The 18,536-nt window shown below is 36.2% G+C and overlaps 1 protein-coding gene across 2 annotated transcripts in view; it reads left to right on the forward strand.

Moving 5' to 3' along the window:
- LOC117571690 (transcription factor SPT20 homolog) overlaps positions 1-18,536 on the forward strand; it is a 144,741-nt gene that overhangs the window by 118,560 nt on the left and 7,645 nt on the right. The window lies entirely within an intron of this gene.

The raw sequence follows: 18,536 nt of genomic DNA on the forward strand, positions 1-18,536 counted from the left end.
CTCTCCAGCCATGCAAGCGTTACGACATTTGATTGGCTCGATTAACACAATCGGAGCACCCGGTTATAAACCAGTATAGCAGCGCACTCACACTCACACTCACACACACACAGACACGCGAACGCAGCCGAAGATCGCTCGCTCTGGCGTCGTTTTCGCTATAAATAAAGAGTAGTTGCGCTGCTGCTTGGATTGCGTGTGCAAGAACGAGTGCGCGCTATGTGCTTTGCTGCTCGTGTGAACGCGAACTTATTTACTCATTTCATTGACCAATGCAGAGCACAAGCCACACACACACACACAGCCATGTGTGAGCTCATGTACAAAATGAGAGCGTCGCACTTCAATGAGAGTGACACACAGCATGAGTGAGTGCTCGCTGTGTGTGTGTGTGTGTGTGTGTCAGAGTGTGTGTGAGTGTGTTTGCATGCATGATGTTTGCTTGTGTATTGATAACACATTTGTTGCTCGGCTGGTCAGCCAGTTAGTTGGCCGTCGCATGTGGGCGTGGTCTATTTATGCAGCACAACTGTTGCTATGTATCGATCGATAGTTTTGCCCTCCATCTTCCGCCCCCTGCTCCCCCTGCAGACGGTGCTCCAAGCGCAGCTATCTCACTCTAAGTCGCCCGCTCTCTCTGTCGCTCTTTCTTGCAGTCGCTCTGCTCTGCTCACTGTTGGCGCAAATAGTTTTTGTTGCTGTTGTTTTTGCATGCTCACTCACGAACTGGATTCAATTGCCGTTGGCAGGGGCAACAAACACTCACGCGAGTTTGTTAGTTAGTTAGTTACTTTTGCCAGACTTCCCCATCGCTAACGGTGTTGAATTGACATCTACCTGTTCGCTCTCCCCCCGCTCCTCCACTGCCAAACCCCCCTCCTCCAGCCACACGCCATCTTTTTGCCATTTGCCAGTTGTCAAGCTGTCATAGTATTGATCGTTAAAAGCGTTATCTGTTGATAGCCATAAGACATTTTATGATATTAGTTGCATTGTAAACTGCACCACCACCTCCCCAATCACCACCCCCTCCATGCCAGTTACACCAGAAACACTTGTTCGACATGTCGCCGTTACGAGGCTGAAGAAGAGATCTTCAGCGAAGATGAATGTATCATTAAGTCCAACCAGATTTAATGTTATATTTCCCACTAATGAGCTGTTTATGAAAGCAATCAAGTTTAGCAACAGATTAACCAAGCTTTTGGGGCCAGCACGAACTTTAAAATTCAACTAGATTTCGTAATATGGTTAAGAAACGTATTTATAAATAAATTGCTTGTGAACTGAATGAAAATTGAATCGGGCATGCTAAATATTCTAGTTTAATAAACAAATAACAATTCAAATCAGTTTTTACAAGTATTTATAAAATGAATAGTAATCTCTCCTTTAAAAATGTTTAATTTAAGAATAATGTTAAATTAAATAAACATTGGAATTTAAAGAAAATATCAATATATTTTGAGAAATTTGATTAATGAAGTCTCAGCTTAAATTTGTATATTCTTTTTGTTCTTGCAGCTTCGAATTCATTTCTATAGTATAATAAATTATCCAGATCAGCTTCGATCTTTTAGTCGATCTATATTTACATGTTAATAAAATTAAAAACTTTAAGAAACTGTACTCTAATTATGTATATCAATGTTAGTAAATAAAAATTTGTGTATTTTCATACCTATTTTTATATTTGTCATACATAAAATTCAAAATAGCGATCTTTTTTTATTTTGTTGTTATAAATTTGGAATAAAATGTTCTAATATTCTTTCAATGTTAATCAACATAATGTATCATAATGTCCTAGAATATATCACATATTTATTGAATCATACATATGTTTTTATCATAAACAAAATATTAAGAATCTCCATTCTGTTTGTTATCAACTTAGTCATTAATTATTTCCTATTTGTAGTATTTCGCTAGCTCGCTCTCCCTTCCTCTTTGCCACTTCCTATCGCCTGTCCCGCTTTTTGGCTTATCTGAAAAGTCAGTCTCATATCTCAGGACTCAGTGATAATGAACGCATTGCAGATGTTTCGCCCTTTCTGCCTTTTCAATATCCGGAGGGCGTGACGCCAGCGAACTATCGATGATGCGCAAAATACGTTTTCTATTTTCTATTTTCAATTTTCTGTTTTGTGTGTGTTTCTATATAAGTTGAAAACTTTACAGAAGTTAATCCAATTTGTTGAAAACGCGGCGAAAACCCGCAAAGTCGTTATCATGTGTGTGTGTTTGCCTTGCTAACCCTTTTTCGAAAGGGTAAGGACAAAGTCAAACAGGCGGGCTGGCAACGCCCCGGGGAAAAATGAGAAAGAAAAATCAAGAACTGAGAATTCAGTCGAGGCATTTAAAAGGGGCTGTTTAAACCCATTACGTTGCATAGCAAGCGGCAAGCGGGAAACGGAGAGAACTCTCCTCTCGACTCTCTCTTGATTGTGATTTTCGGCGCTGCGGTTGCTCTTGCGGTTGTCCTTTGAGCTACCTTTAACGACAGGACACCCGCACACAAAGGCGATTCGTTTTGGTTGCCTTTGACAAATTTTCATGCTTTAATTTTCGCATTTGCATATGGAGTGTGAGTGTCGGAGTGTATGTGTGTGTGTGTGCCTTGTGCCCTGATGGCCTGGCTAATCCTTGCTGAGCAACAGATTATCCTTTGCAATTGTTTGCTTGATTTGTTTGTTATGAAAACGCAACTCCAACTCCAGCTGAGCCTCAGCCTCCAATTTCGACTTCGACTTGAACTTCTGCAGAACTCTCTCTCTCTCTGTGCAGTGGCAACAATGGGAACGTGCAACATACAGCGCTGTCTTAGGGACTCGCCCCTTTTCGGTTACACTTTAATGCGTTCTAATGTATGTGACTTTTGGCTCAGATCCTCACAAGAAACGCGCCTCAAACGCATTTCGAGCCGCCGTTTAAGTGACTTGGCGAAAATTGTTCTGTGTTGTGTTGTTGTGTGTGTGAGCAGCTTTTGTCCTGTGCCGTCAATCGGGGAATCGGGGAATCATCAATCATGCCAGCGTGTTCAATATAAATATTTCTGCCGAAATTAGGTTAAAGGCTTGCAACAAACAAGGCGTGAGAGAGGGAGAGAGCTAAAGCAAGAGAGAGAGAGAGAGAGGGAGCTACTTTGGCATTTCGAGTTCCAATTTTGAACTTATGTCATGCCAGAAAATAGCTGGACTGGGGTAAACTCCTCTTGGGATCTGTTCCATGCCAATTGTTTGTGTATGAGTGTGAGTGTGAGTGTGTGTGTGTGTGTGTGTGTGTGCACATTTGTATACAATAAATTAATTATAAATGCATTAATCACTGCCAAAATCTTTGACAAATACTGACATGAGCGTTCGTCGTTCATTTCATTTCGTCCCATTTCGTCTCGTATCATTTCCCTTCTCACTCTATTGCTATCTCTCTTTCTCCCATTCGATTCGCTTGCTCTGTCTGTCTTTCGTGATATGAAAACAAAAATTTAAAACACGTTTTCGCGCTTATTTCTGACTAATTTATGCGTTCGATTCGACCGTTGTGTTGTCTTCGTACTCAGCGCTCTGAGCTGATCATTCACTTGATTTGCGTCAAATGCACAGCAGTGTTTCGTCTTAATTATACCCTGTAAATTGCACTTGCAAATGGGTGGAAAGCAGGCTGAGAATTAAGCTAACAAAATCATAAAATTGCATTTCGAGCTTCTACTATATTACAAGAAGTCATTTTAAATATAAGTATATTAAAAAAATAAAAGAATAAATTGATATGTGATCTCCCTTTGAAATGCAAGCAAAATAATTAAAGACTAACATTTATGTTACTTCAAAATAATTAAGATTGAAAAAATTGTTCAACTCATAGCTGTTATTAGTTTTGAATGCTATTTTATTGTGTTTTAAATTACCATTTTACGGTGTAAACTTAGTAATAAATTCATAATTATTTTTGTATTTTATCTAAAAGATTACTTAGCTTTGATATTTATTACAAATTCATAATTGAAATGTTGATAGCTTAAAGTATATTTTAAAATCATTTAGATTTAAAATATTGATAGCTTCAAGTATATTTTTAAATATTATTTAAATCATTTATTGAAAATATTATAGTATAAAATTTGAAATTTTGCAATTTCAAATCTCATTTCTATTAATTTCTTAAAATTTACAGGGTATTCCTGAATCGTGTATATTTTGCCAGTAATTTGACGCTTTGCAAAATGCCACCTTTATTATTATTATATATTTGTTGGTCGGTATTTTTTTTGTTTCTGTTATTTTTTTTTTTGTTAGTCGAATTTGATTTTGATTGAATGCCCCTAAAAATTGATTTCCACCTTGCGGCATGTTTCACATTTGGCAGCTTTGTGCTGTATGCAAATGAGATCATTGATCTGTTTTGGTATCGATTCGTTTTTGAAGACATCTAAAACTAAACCTAGAAAGAAAACAACAACAAATCATATTTGACCCTAAGGGGTCGCGCATGCCAATAATGAAAAACCAAGAAACAAAAACAAAAAACAAAAAGCTCAAAAAAAACAGAAATGTTAATTTCCTGATAGACAGACAAAAGTTGACTTTTTTGATGAGTTTTTGATCAAGATTTGCTTTGTGTTGTGCGAGTGTGTGTGTGCAAGAGTGTGTATGTGTGTGACCGTTGTACGATTTTCCAGTTTCCAGTTTTCAGTTAATGCCGCGAATTTGAATTTAATCAAATTAATTATGTTTGTCAATGAATTGAGGCTTCTGCATTTTTCGACATTGATAAATTGACAGATCGTATTGAAGCAACAACGACAACAAATTGCTCCAAAAATCATAAAGATATGTATATTTGATGTTGTCGTTGTTGTTGTTGTTGTTGTTGTTGTTGTTGCTGTGGAGATATGACAACATTTACATGCCACACGATCGCGATCGCGGTTAGAAAGCAGAGGAGCTTATACCACATTTTATGGCTCAACCGGTTTTTAGGGCTTCAAAGCCAAAAACTTATCTAAAGCGAATGAAACTATTTGGTCTACTGTAAAAAGCGTTAAGAACAGCTTCCGTGTGACAACAAATCTCTCATCTGATGGTAGCCCATTTCCATTTCCATTTCCATTTCTATTTCTATTTCCCCTTTCCATTTCCCTCTCCCACCATTCTTTTCTTTCCATATGGACAAATGTTGAGCATTGTTGTGTGGCAACAAATCGTAAAATCGACGCGCTTAAATACCAATTTAACAATTGTCCAACAGTCTGCTCCTCTTTTGGATCTGTGGGAACCTGCACAACGTTGACATCACACATCAGAGCTCTTTGGTTCCGAACCGATTTCAATGCGTAATTGTAACGTCTTTGTGGTTGTTATTAACACCTCCCCAGAAAAAAAAAAATGAAAATAGAAATACAACTCAACTCTGGCAAACCAAATGGACTATGAAATTGGAGTCAGTCTCGAACAGTCCCAAAAGGTGTTTCACCTCGTGTAAACAAAGCATTTGCTTCATTTTCGTGAATTTATGCATAATGGACGTACATTAGATTCATAACGCCGACAAATGAACTCAACATGGATATGGAATTGTGTATCTCAATAGTTCAGTTCAGTTTCAGTTTCTGTTTCTATTTCAGTTTCAGCTTTTGGTACGGTTTCTTTTTAGTGGGTCATAAATGGGAAGATTTTTCACAGCTGATTGTGAGAAATGTGCCCCACTGAATGCCACAGCACTGTGGCAGAGTCAATGTTGAAGGCGAAGTCAATGTCTCTGCCTCTGCCAGAGTCTCAGCCAAAGTCTCTTTCTCTGTCCAAAGTCAAAGTCGCTGTTCAATTGCCCAGTTTCGTTGTCAATATCTAAGTGCCAAGCTGCCAGTTTGCAGGTTTGCCCTAAGGGCCTAATTGTGATCTTTGCAATGAGGTGCTGCTTTATACCCTTTAGTCAAAACTGGCTAAAGGTAATTTGACTTTATAGAACTATTTGATAAGCAATTGCTCTGGCTGACCAAATTTAGACACAAATACTCGGAAGCTCATTATGGGCATTAACAAGTTAATTTGAAATATATATCTAATGGTAATTCAGAGAATTGTGCCAATATTGATTTTATAATTTCATATTTTAAGTAAAAAATTATCAAAAAATTATTAAAAAATAAAAATTTAAACTTATAATGTAATTGTTATTAATTTATTATATATAATATATATTTTATGTTTACAATACAATAATATCTTTCAATTTTAAACGAGTATGTCATAGGCAATGCTATTTTAAAGTTTACAGTTGTATAGTATATAATAATTTTATATTTTTTTGATAAGAATAAGTTTATAATATTTAACATAGGAAATAAACATAAATCATTACACCATTAAATTTTTGTTTTTTAATAAATAAAATCTTAGTCAAGAAAGATAGAGAATATTCCATTTTCTAAAAGTGATCAATGTTGTGCTGTATTATACTACATCCTACAGATTATCGGGATAACAAGTTAGAATTATAAAAGTCATCATACTGACTCAATAATACAAATTACTACATTTAAATAAACTATATAAGAAAATAAAAATGATTTTCATGGATGGTTAGGCTTAGTAGCAATTATCTATAGAAAATCTACTTGAATGGTGTCCCAACTCCAATTAAATGAATTACATTATAGCTAATAAAATAATATATACGAAATATCCATTAATATGCGAAATAATTATTTTTTAATAAAAAATTCAATATAATCCGTATCTTAAATAAACATTTTAAATTAAAAAAGTATTTTAATTATACATATTTCTTTAAAGGTATCTGCTAGCACATCACATTCTCTTTGTATGTCTAACTGAAAGACTTACGCATTTGTTTTATGAATTTTTGGGCATGTGAGAAAGCAGTATTGAATGCTGTTGTTATGCGTATGCGAGAGAGATAATAAAAGATCCATATTTGAATAGCCAACGAGCTTCAAAGTGGGGCGTCGCTGGCAGCTTTTGGCTTTTGGCTGCATGTTGCAGGTGGCAGGTGCAGGCGCAGAGCTCTCGCCTTGCCACTTACTCACTGTCTGCCATTGTAGATCACAACGAAATGAATCATTTTGTATAGTTGGTATACTCAAAGCATGACTTCGACGCGAACGGACTTCAACTTCAGCTGGTGCTAGAAAGAGGCGTTTTGAATGTCGATAATAAAGCACATGGAAATGTATAAATCAAAATGTGAAAAACGCGGCTGCAATTGAATTTTCCAGAGTCGGTCCGAGGCAGATGTGCGCGCACATATAGAAAACATTTTGAAAGGTTTGTTGATGTTGAGAAAATATTGTTTTAAATGTGCGCAACGCTGAACTTGACCCAATGATATTTAGTTAGGCAGTCGAACTGTTGCTGAAGCTGACTCTGGTAGTGTCTTGATCTTGGTCCAAGAAAGTGCCACCAACAGCAGCATCAACAGTTCCCAGCTTTGGAGTTGGCTGACAAATGACTAAGGTCGTATGCGGCCTTTGTCGAGGGGCGGTTTCAGTTTGGACGGGCGGTAAGAAGGTCGAGACTGCCTCTGACTTGTCTTGACTTGAGCCAAGTCGAGTCGAGTCGAGCTTCGAGTCGACTTGATGTTGAAGTTGAGCTGCAAGTTGACTCCAAAGTCTGCCACACACACAACAGCTGCATGTTTTGTGACTCTGGCTGGGACGTCATCGTTGACTTCCAGCAGGTGTTCCGCTAGACAAAAGATTCACTAAACAACAACAACAACCCCATCAACAAACAGCAACTCAAACAACAACAAATTGAAGCTGTTGATGCGCACGAATTCCGTTTTTAGCTGCAGCTTTTCGCGCGCTGTTTAGGCGCTGCCAGTTTTCCATTTTGTTGCAATAAAATTTTAATAAGATATTTTTTTCTATTTAGAATTAAAATACACACACACGTAAGTTTGTGTGTGTATTAGATCGTTAAAATCGTGATGCAGCTCAACCGTTTTGCCTCAACACTTGCAATCGATCGATCGATCGATCGAGCTCCATTTTTGTATTGCTTTTCGAATTCGCATTTGCAAACTCCTCCAATGGCTTCATCTCCCTCTTCTGCCGCAGCCTCAGTCTCAGTCTCAGGCACAAAAGCTAAATGCCTTATTGTTTATAGCAAATGCAAATGTTTTCTATTTTTTATTTTTTACTTATTTATTTAAAGCTCAACGTTTAAACATTGTTAATGACAGTCGCGATCGTCGCAAAATGAAAATGATGCACTTTTGGGTGTGTCGTTTGTGTCTATTAGAAAAAAAGAAGATGTATAATAAGTATTAAGCTCTTAACGATTTATAATAATTGACGCTTTGTTTCGTTTATGCGTAGCAAGTATTACGATGATTGAATATGCGCGAAACTATTAAATGACGAAATTATGGAATTTTTAATAGTTTCAAATTTATTGTTAGAGAAAAATATTTAAGTATTTGTTTTTTTTTTTTTAGATTTTAGATTTATTAAGTAGTTGAAACAGTACAGCAATAAAGTACTATAACAAAACAATTTAGGGAAAGTTCAGTCAGGCCAAAGCTTATACTCTTATCATAAGGACGTATGATATAAAATTTAAGTATAATTTGTAAATTTTTTGTTTAATGTTTATAATAATACATAGAAAAAAAAACATATTCTTATCCAAAGACATTTGTATTATTATTTCAATGTTTTTCCAAGTTTTCTTTTATTTATTATGCTTAGATTTTCTAATAATATTGCGGCATTTGCGGAATGTTTTAATTAAGGAATTTTACAAATAAAAGATCATGTTATTTAAAATATATTTACATCCTAAAATTAATAAGTGATATGAAAAATTTAATTTAATATTAAGACGATTTTACTATAATCATATTTATACATAAGGTTTCAGGATAATGTTTTATTTTTCAATTTTTTCATAGGGTTTTAGGAACACGCCATTTATATTGGCATCCCTCAGTCTTCCTCCCGTACTCACTCTTTATGAAGTTACTGCTCCTAACTCTTACTAAATGATGATGACAGCCTAATTTCAGACAAGCTGGGTAATTAACCGAAACCGAAACATGGGAAAGGGCAGGGGGGAATAGACGGATCGATCTAGCTATCGGTTGATCGTCGAGTAATCGTCTCGTGTGGTATTTTGGTCAGCAGTTCGGTAGCCAGGCCCGAAACGCAGTTGGCTCTAATGACTGTATCAATGTTGTAAGAGATACAATTTATGTGCATGTTTGTTTAGCGGACATGTTGCACGTTGCACGTTGCGCGTTGCAGTTGCACGCTGCTTAAGTACCGTGTGAGTGAGCATGAAATTGCTGGCGCAGGACTCACGCAGGATGCCAACTGTGCGCAACATATGTTCTGACTTTTGAATTTCCCAACTAACCCGGAAAGGAAGAAGAAAAAGTATTGCGACTAATTTCACTTACTACACGTCTAGAAAGCAGATTGTAGTCGATTGTCGATTGTGGTATGAGTCAAAGTAAACTTCCTAATCGCCGGCAGGAAGTTTGAATTGCCTGCTGCTGTTGCTGTTGCTATATGCTGTTGACATGTGACAGGACTTAAGCGGACAAAGGACAGCAGACTGCGACGACAGAGTAATGTGCATTTAAATAAGCCTTTTGTGCGCTTTTTGTTTGCCATCGGTCGGTTTGTGTGTGTGGTTTATAAATCCAAACGACTTCAGTCAAGTCCCAATCACTCGCATCTCGGCCTAAGCACACGCACAACGGCTTAGCCACATTTGCGGCTGCTTTCGGCCAGGTCCAAATCCTGGGCAACTCCTAATTACATGCGTGAGCGCTCTAAATGCGGCAAATTGCCTGAAAGAATATTTCGAAAATATGGAAATATTTTTGCTTGTTTAGGCAGGCGATTGGTAATTCCAATTGTTGTTATTCTTTACCATTTTCTTCTATATTTTTCCTATTCATATTTTTGATTTTTATTTAAACACACACGACACACGCACGTCGCAGATCGCTCATCCAGAAAACGATCCTCGAACGTGAAACGAACGATTATTTCGCTTAGCCAGTTTTGTTTGCATTTTGCTGTAAATCTCTTCGCTTCTTTCTCTGTTCTTCTCTCATCTCTCTTTTCGACTTTAATGATGCCCTTTTGCTGGCCACGCCCACCACTAGCCAAATGCCCATCATAAATTTCATTTTCAAATGTGTTGACGGAACCATTTGATGGGCAAACGGCAACAGCTGTTGGCCAAGGATTGAGAGGTAATATCGGTAGTAATATGTAGTTGAGGGAGTAGAAGGGGAGAAAGCCGACTTTGTGTGTGGCCAGCTAATTGAGTGACCAAGCGTGAGGGTCAACAGATATGTAAGAACAGATAAAATGAAACAGCAGCAGTTAAAATACTACATCTTAATTGACAGCAAAACTAACAAATTTTTGATGGCATCTAGATTGGGAACTATGAGCTATAAACTAAAGAGTGATATAGAAAAAGGTATAAAGTATGATAATAAAATCAATCCATTTTGGAACATAAATAATTTTGTAAGAAATATGTATAAAAATATGTATAAAACAAGTATAATAGTAAAATAATTGTTAAACAGTTAGTTAGTTAATAAAGTAATAGTTGGGCTCAAGAACTTTAAAAGAATTTAACAAAGTATTTCATTTATAATTCAACTTTATTTTTTCTATATTGGGCTTAGACGCCTTGTTTCTTATAATCATATCGAATATTATTATTATATATTTTTATATTAAAAGATAAATTAAAAATAAATAGGACTAATTAATAAAAGGTTTTCATTTCGAAAAATAATGCTAGAATGGTTAAAAGAGAAAAATGAATGATTTATGATGACGAACTTATGAATGAAAAAAAAAATTTTATAATTATTTATATAACATATCACGAAATTCATTTAAACTAAACGTTTTATGTACAAAAACAAATTTGCAATTCATTTTTATTAAAACTTTTTGAAGAATTTAATTTTATTTGTATATTTCAATGTTTCTTTCGATATAATTGAAAAATTTAAATAAGAAGAAACAATTCATAACAGGTTTGTTATGTTTAAAGTTTAAATTTATTGCAAAAATTTGTATGCTTGTTCCTTTACCATTGAAATAATCAATTTTTAATTACTCATGCATTAATTAAAATATTTTGTATATTTATAATATTTATCAATTTCAAAGATCTTTGAGGCAGATGCTAGTGTAGGTCAACAAGGAAAGAATTGATTTATATTTCTAGATATTTCTATTTATCGTCGTGTAGGTCATTGGGTAAGTCATTGAGTATTTGGAGGTGGGGGTTTCGATTCTTGGGCAATACGCAAATGCGAGACGAGGCGAAGAGAGAGGCATAATTTAAGCCGTAGTCCGTAGTTGGTAATCCGTAATCCGTAATAGTGCGATCATTATAATAGCATCATCGTTTATTTGCAATCATGCGGCACATTGATTAATAAACTGATTATTCATAAACCACAAGAGGCAGCTTCTTGTTAATGAGCCATGCGATGAGTTAAGCCTGCGCTTCACTTCAAGGGGTGATAAATTCACGTTTCGTGTGAAGTTTGATAGCTGAGGTCATGCCATGGATTTATTTCCATAGCTCATATATCATACGGGCCAACGAGTTATTAACGGGGCGGTAGCTAACACCTGCGTATTAGCTGAATTTCCGCATTGCTCGATTCCCCCCGAAAACAAAAAAAAAATCAGATGGAAAAAACAAACTAACAACATAAATATAAACAGAAATCAAAATCAAAATCATATGCATATCCATCCCCCTCCCCCTCCCCCTCCCCTCATACAAAAATGGATCCGTCCATTCACTGGCACTGGCCCAGACATTGACCCAATCGCAATCAGTTATGAGCACGTTATGATATAGTATTTTCTCTTTTCGGTTCCCAATAATAAATCAAATGCCTCTTTTTCGATATGATGACTTGGCGTGGGAATTGAAAACAGCGACAGCGAAATAGTTTTAATAAAACGAAACAGCATCAACCCGAAATCAAGAAAAACAAAAGGTAATCAATTAAATTTCTTATCATTGTGGTGCATCAGCGATTGAAAACGAAATGGGCGCCACACAGCAAATCAACTAGAATACAGCAGGTGACGTTTCTTGTGCCCTGTAAAATAGTTGTGCGGCAATCTTGCGTTTTCTATTAATATTGAAAGAAATGTGGAAAACCCTAAGTACATTTAAAGAAAATTTTAAGCTCAAAAGTTATGAAGAAAATCGAAATAAAATTATACCTTTAAATGTTGATATTGAATTACAATTTGAGCATTCATATAATATATCTTAATATTATATTAATATTGAATGAAATATAGAACTACTTAGAAACATATTCCAGCTTAACAATTAGTATGTGAATCTGAGTTAAATTATATATTTAAAAAATTTGACACTAAAATTTTAGTGTTATTATTTCTAGCTCTAAATTATTATTATTAAAAGCAATATAGAAATACTTAGAATTATATTAAGTGCTTTTCAATCTAGAAAATCTAAATTACATTTAAATTTTTAACTTTAAGTTTTAATGAATAATGAATGAATATATGTATATAAATATTTATATTGAAGGAAATATGGAATTACTTAGAAACCTCTTAAGCTTAAAAGTTAGTACGAAAATCATAAATTATATATTTCAATGTTGATACTGAAATTGTCGTGTTATGGTATATAGCTTAGAATTTTCATATGGAATTAAAGATTTTATTTAAACCGTTGGAACCACTTTATGAAGATCTCATTGAATCTAACTAAAAACTAATTTAAATTTCGTTTTTCATAAGTCATACCTTATTATATGAGCATATCACAAAACCTTTAAATTCCATCAATGAATATAAATTTTAATTTAAGGCCCAAAGCAAGGCTTTCTACAATCACAATTATTAATCGTTGCAACATTATGCCCAATTGCCGTTAACAAGCCAGGGTATTCACATTGAAAGTGTTTTGCTTTTGACTCACGATTTTCTTGTACTCTTTGGAATTGATTTGATTTTTGTTTTCGACATTTGTTATTGTTTTTTGAGTAGATGTTTTTTTGTTTTTCTTTTTGGCAATCGCTGTTGGCAGGAAACATTTAAAATTGGATTGTTTAAACAGACGAACTGGAATCGAGCACTCGGTATGAATGATTGAAAATGCAATTACAAATCATTGACAGTTTGTTGTACTAATTTCAAGAGAGATAGAAGTCAGAGACACACAGTGAGAGAGAATGAGAGAAAGAGATTCAGAATGGGGAGCTCATCAATCATGTTTACAAGCAGAGAATGCGAGATCCTGCAGACAATGCTACAAAATCATATCATGTGTTAAAAGTTATGACGGATCATCGAAGGTGTAAAGTGTCTGAGGGGTAGCTACAACTGTCTACCTTCCCTTTTCTCCCTTCTCCTGGTTTTTTGCACAGCTTGACTTTTAAGCCCACACCCGTCAGCCCCCCCTTCCCCCTTGGCACTTTTCAAAATATCATTACTCATCAGAGTTGACGACGCATTGTTGATGGGATTTCCGTTTTTTTCGAAGGTGTAGCATTAAACACACACAAAATACAGAAGAGTAAAGAGACCGAGAGAGAGAGTGGAGAAATGAACGCCCAATCAAAATGTGGCAAACAAAAGGATCTGTTCAATATTTTTGATTCGATATTGACAGGCGAGCATACAAATTGCTTGATGATGCGACTCACACGAGTCTTTGGACTCTCAGTTAGCCAATCTCCAGTTGTTGTTATTGTTATAAATTAGCTCAAACTTCAGATACAACAATGCAACACGGCCATCAATCATTGAATCGAGTTGAATAAAAAAATACACAGCGAAATAATATATAAAAGATACTACGCGAGTGTATAAATATATGTATTCACTGAATGCGCAGTTCAAAGACAGTTCGTTTAACTGCCTCAGGCGACTCAGAGGAAAGATATAGACGGTGACAGTGAGTGAGAGAAGGGGAAGGCAGTGAAGATTTGGCATCTGGTTTGCTTTTTGGTCATTTAGTGTCCAAATATGGCGACGATGAGCAGCGGAGTCAGTAGTTCAAATGTCAGCCGAAATAAAAAACAAAAAAAAAAACACAACTTGGACTTGGCTGCATTTTGAAGCCTTCATCTACCATCATCATCTGGCTTCAACCTTAATTGACTTTACGCAAGAATTCAGCCGAAAAAACACTAAAGAAGAAATACTAGAAAATTATCATGCATTGTCTATCGGCTGGCTGTCAAAGCTCAATATCTGTGACTATCAATTGTTTTCACATCTGAGTTATCTTTTTAATTTCGCGCAACGCTCCACGCTCCACGCTCCATGCTACATAATTTCGACTTGCAGTTTGGCCTGACCCGGGTCAAAGTTGAGAGTGCCATGTGTGCCCTGTTGCCGTTGTGTTGTTATTGCTGGACTCTTCATCTGCAGTCTAACTTGCTGGCTATCTGCCAGCCCATGTGTGTGTGTGTGTATGGAAGTGTATGTCGCGTGTTTCATTAAGGCGACAAACAACAACGAAACCTCCAGCAGCCGCAGCAGCAGCAGCAGCAGCAGCCTCAGACCTGGCCTCAGATTTCCAGCGATGATCATCCGCGTCGCTGTCGACGACGACGTCGTCTTCGTCGGGCATATTGTGACCTCAAAAATTGCGAAAAAATAACGAACGTGTGGTAAAAGCGTCGCCAAAGCCTACACTCGAAAAATTCCAAGCATTTGCTTTCATTTCCATTATAATTATTTTATTTTATTCAATGAGTAAAATTCATCTAAGAGCTTGTAAAATTGTAATAGAACATACATACATATATTTATTTTTTGTAATTATAGTCCTTACTCAGTAAATGTAAAATTGCGGAATTTAAGAACGTTTGAATTTGAAGTTTATTCTACTTCGTGAAAAACTTTGAGGAAAGTAAAATAAAAAGAAAACAAAAGAGTTGCCACTTTATATTTATTATCGAAGTTTTCAAATCATACTCGAATGAGAATAAAAACGTTGTGCTACAATATTTAATTATCTAAAAATAAAATTAAAAAAATAAATGTTGGATGAATATACATATACTACTTAAGGAAAAGAAGTTCAAGAAAATTATATAAAAATGATATCTGAAGAAATTTCTCTTTTGCTCCGAGAAATAAATTTATTGGAATTTATATATTTTATATTGTACAATTTGTATAATATATGACAAATTGAAACCATTAAATAATTAAATTTAATTTTGAAACAGAAGTTTTCAAATTATATATAAAAATAAAATTCAAAAATGAATTTTGCCTTTTTATATTGTGAAATTGATATTTTAATTAGCTTATTTCTTGCAGTGTACTCAGATGTGCCTTAGATGTAGCCAAACCTCTGTGTGCTGTATGTTGGCCTGGCCAAATGGTCGGCAGCCTCCCAGTTTTCATAGTTTTTTTTTGTATTTTGGCCTGGTAGTTGCGATGCGCATTGTGCCACACCTGTTTCATGTTGCAGGCTCTGAGACTGAGACTGTGACTGAGACTGGAGCTTGGGAGCTGAGAGCGACTCGCGGCTGCAACTCCCTGGACATATGGACAGCTTGGGAGCAGAACCAGCCTTGTGAGAATCTTTTAGCCATGTGTGTGCACAACAATTTTTGGTCTCTAACTGACCTTAGAGCGCTGCATGTTGTTGCAGTTGTTGTTATTGCTATTGCTGTGGTTTGTGTTGGCAACGCATTTCTTTTACTGCTAGGCGGTGTTGGTGGCTGATAATGATGGACTGTATTAACCGTTAGCTTTGGCTTTGGCCTGTACGACAAGCACTGGCAATCAGTGGACATTTTGATATTTGTTTTTGCTTTTTAGCTCTTTGACTTTTTTTCTTCGTTTTTTTTTGTGTGTCTTCAATTTTTGTGTCTGTGTCGTTTTGCTAACAATTTTCATCGATTGCTTTCACTCTTAGCCGAGAGAGAGAGAAAGAGTAAAGAAAAAAATCCCTACGCCAAACAATTTGAACTTGTCAAGGCTAATCAGTTTTCCTTTCATTTCAAACAGACATTTACAGACAACGACGTTGATGCATGGCCATGTCGAGTGCCACAACACAACATCAGCATCAGCAACAACAACAACAACAGCAACACCATTGGCAACTCTTTGTCGCAATTATCAAAAAGCGCGCAAATTTTCACACGCAGCCTATCATGGCACATGCACTCATTGGTACTCACACTCACTCGTATTCACTCGCATTCACACTCGTTGCCGGTCATCTAAGTTGTCCACACATTGGCACTAATTACGCCTCATTATAGTGACCAAAGTGTAACATGTTGTCAGCTTGGAGGACAACAGCAACACCAGCCAAGACTCGTCGTCTCTCTCCGTTTCTCTCCTGCCAACTGCCAACTTCTCGCTGCTTAGACCCCGACACCAACACCAGCAACAACAACAACAACAACAACAACAGCAACAACGACAGCAAGACCGACAGCAACCCCATCAGCCCCGCTGACGACCAACGACAGTGACAACAACAGCGAGTGGCAGCAATTACAAGCTGCAACATGCAATTTGTGCCTGCAACATGTAGTCGCAGCTTGCTTACTCTTTAAGCACAACACTTAATGGGGTAGCTATTGAAGAATGAAAATGGAGACTTAAAGCGAACGTAAAGTAAAGAAAGGATTTTAGGCTTTAGCAAAGTTTCAGCAACTTTTGCAAATATTTTGAAGTTATTAAATTAAATTTAAGGAGAGCTCATTTCATAATAAAGCACGTGAGCAAGCTAAGCTGTATATAATAAATTATTGCTGCATTACCCGAATTTAAATTTAAATTTTAATCATTGAAAAATATATTTGAATTTAATAACAATTTCTTTTGGTTTAAATTACACAAGCTTGCCGTTGGATTGTTTATTGATAACTTTTGATAAACTTAAAATAAAACCAATTAAGAGAGCCTTTTTGAATAAAAGCATTATACTGAACACATACCAATTTAATATATCAAAAAATATTAAAATATAACATATAATATACATTGAAAAGCCAAAGCAACTATGACCCTATATATAAAAATAACGTGACAGTATAAAGAATTAAAATAAAATAATACTCCTGAATTTATAGTTATTTCGAAATTAATTGTGATTCAATTTAAAATTGTAAATAATATTGTAAGATAAATTATGGCCAGAAAGTTCCATATTATTAAAGAAAAAAGGTATTATGAAGAAAGGTCTGTTGCATATCTAGCTTTTATTTTATTTTATTTACTCCTTATATAAAATAATAAAATATACATTTTCAAACTCTTTTCTACAATGCAAAAGCTAAAGCTAGAATATTTTTACTATGCCACTGCCAAGTGTTGGGACTCCTCTTTGGATAGAAGGCAAAGGCGACTCGTGGCGCAAGCACACTTGCACACATACTCACACACATACAATCACATATTCACACACACACACACACACTTGAGGTGCACAGCAGATCTGAGGCAGGCATCTAAACACCTGACAGTTGTTGTCGAGTGTTGGCGCTATAATGTGGCCAAGCAGACAGTTGGTCCACGACGTTGTTGCCATTGTTGCCTGTCAGTGTTGTTGTTGTTGCTGTTGTTGTTGTCTACGATGTCTGGTTAGCCATTTTTGGCAAAGATGTGGCCAAGTCTAAGTCTAAAATCAGAAATCTAATTGAATTGAAAGTGCATACGCAACATTGCAACAGCAACAGCAAGAGTATCAACAACAAATTGTGGCAAGTGGCAAGCGAAGGTGCCAAGATGAGGAGCATAACAATTAAATGCTTCAGCTATTGTTGTTATTGTTTACGAAATGTCAATTGAGTGGCGAGTGGCAAGTGAAGAGAGGTTCTTCAATTAGCTTCAGCTATCGATTGTCATCGACAGTTTCCAAACGATGACACGATCATGATGATATTTTGTGGCTAAGATACAAAAGTCATTCAGTATCAATGACCAGATAAAGTGTGTGATACTCTCTCACTTGAATAAGTTTCGAATCGAAACCCAAATCACTTATGAAAATCGTTCAGCAGTTCGAGTGCCAACGAAAATCGCCAGCCAACTCTTGAGAAAACTAGCGGAGAGCGTACGAGAGAGGGAGAGATAGGGAAGATCAAAAGCTGATCGCAAAGACATTGCCTCGTTGCGCCTCGTTCAAAGTTCGTGTCAACATCATCAATTTTGATCAATATGTATTGCCCATGATGAGTACTCGCACTCACACTCACACTCACACCGATACTCAGTGGAGTCTATCCACTTCCACTCCCACACAGCGTGCCTCTGGGGTCCATTTGGTGATCGTGGTGATCGGGTTCGTCTATCGATCGATCGATCGATCGGCATATAGTCGACAAAAATATGGTAAATTACAATTATTAGGCATGTGGCTTGTTTGTTTATTGATCGCCGTATTGAGGTTATGCACAACTAAATGATACATCGATCGACCGATCGATCGATCGCTCTATTCAAACGATCGCTGATCGTTGATCGCTCGGACACTAAAGTGAAAATCGCT

The sequence above is a fragment of the Drosophila albomicans genome, chromosome 3 (assembly GCF_009650485.2).
Source record: "Drosophila albomicans strain 15112-1751.03 chromosome 3, ASM965048v2, whole genome shotgun sequence".
In the NCBI taxonomy this organism is placed as follows: Eukaryota; Metazoa; Arthropoda; class Insecta; order Diptera; family Drosophilidae; genus Drosophila; species Drosophila albomicans.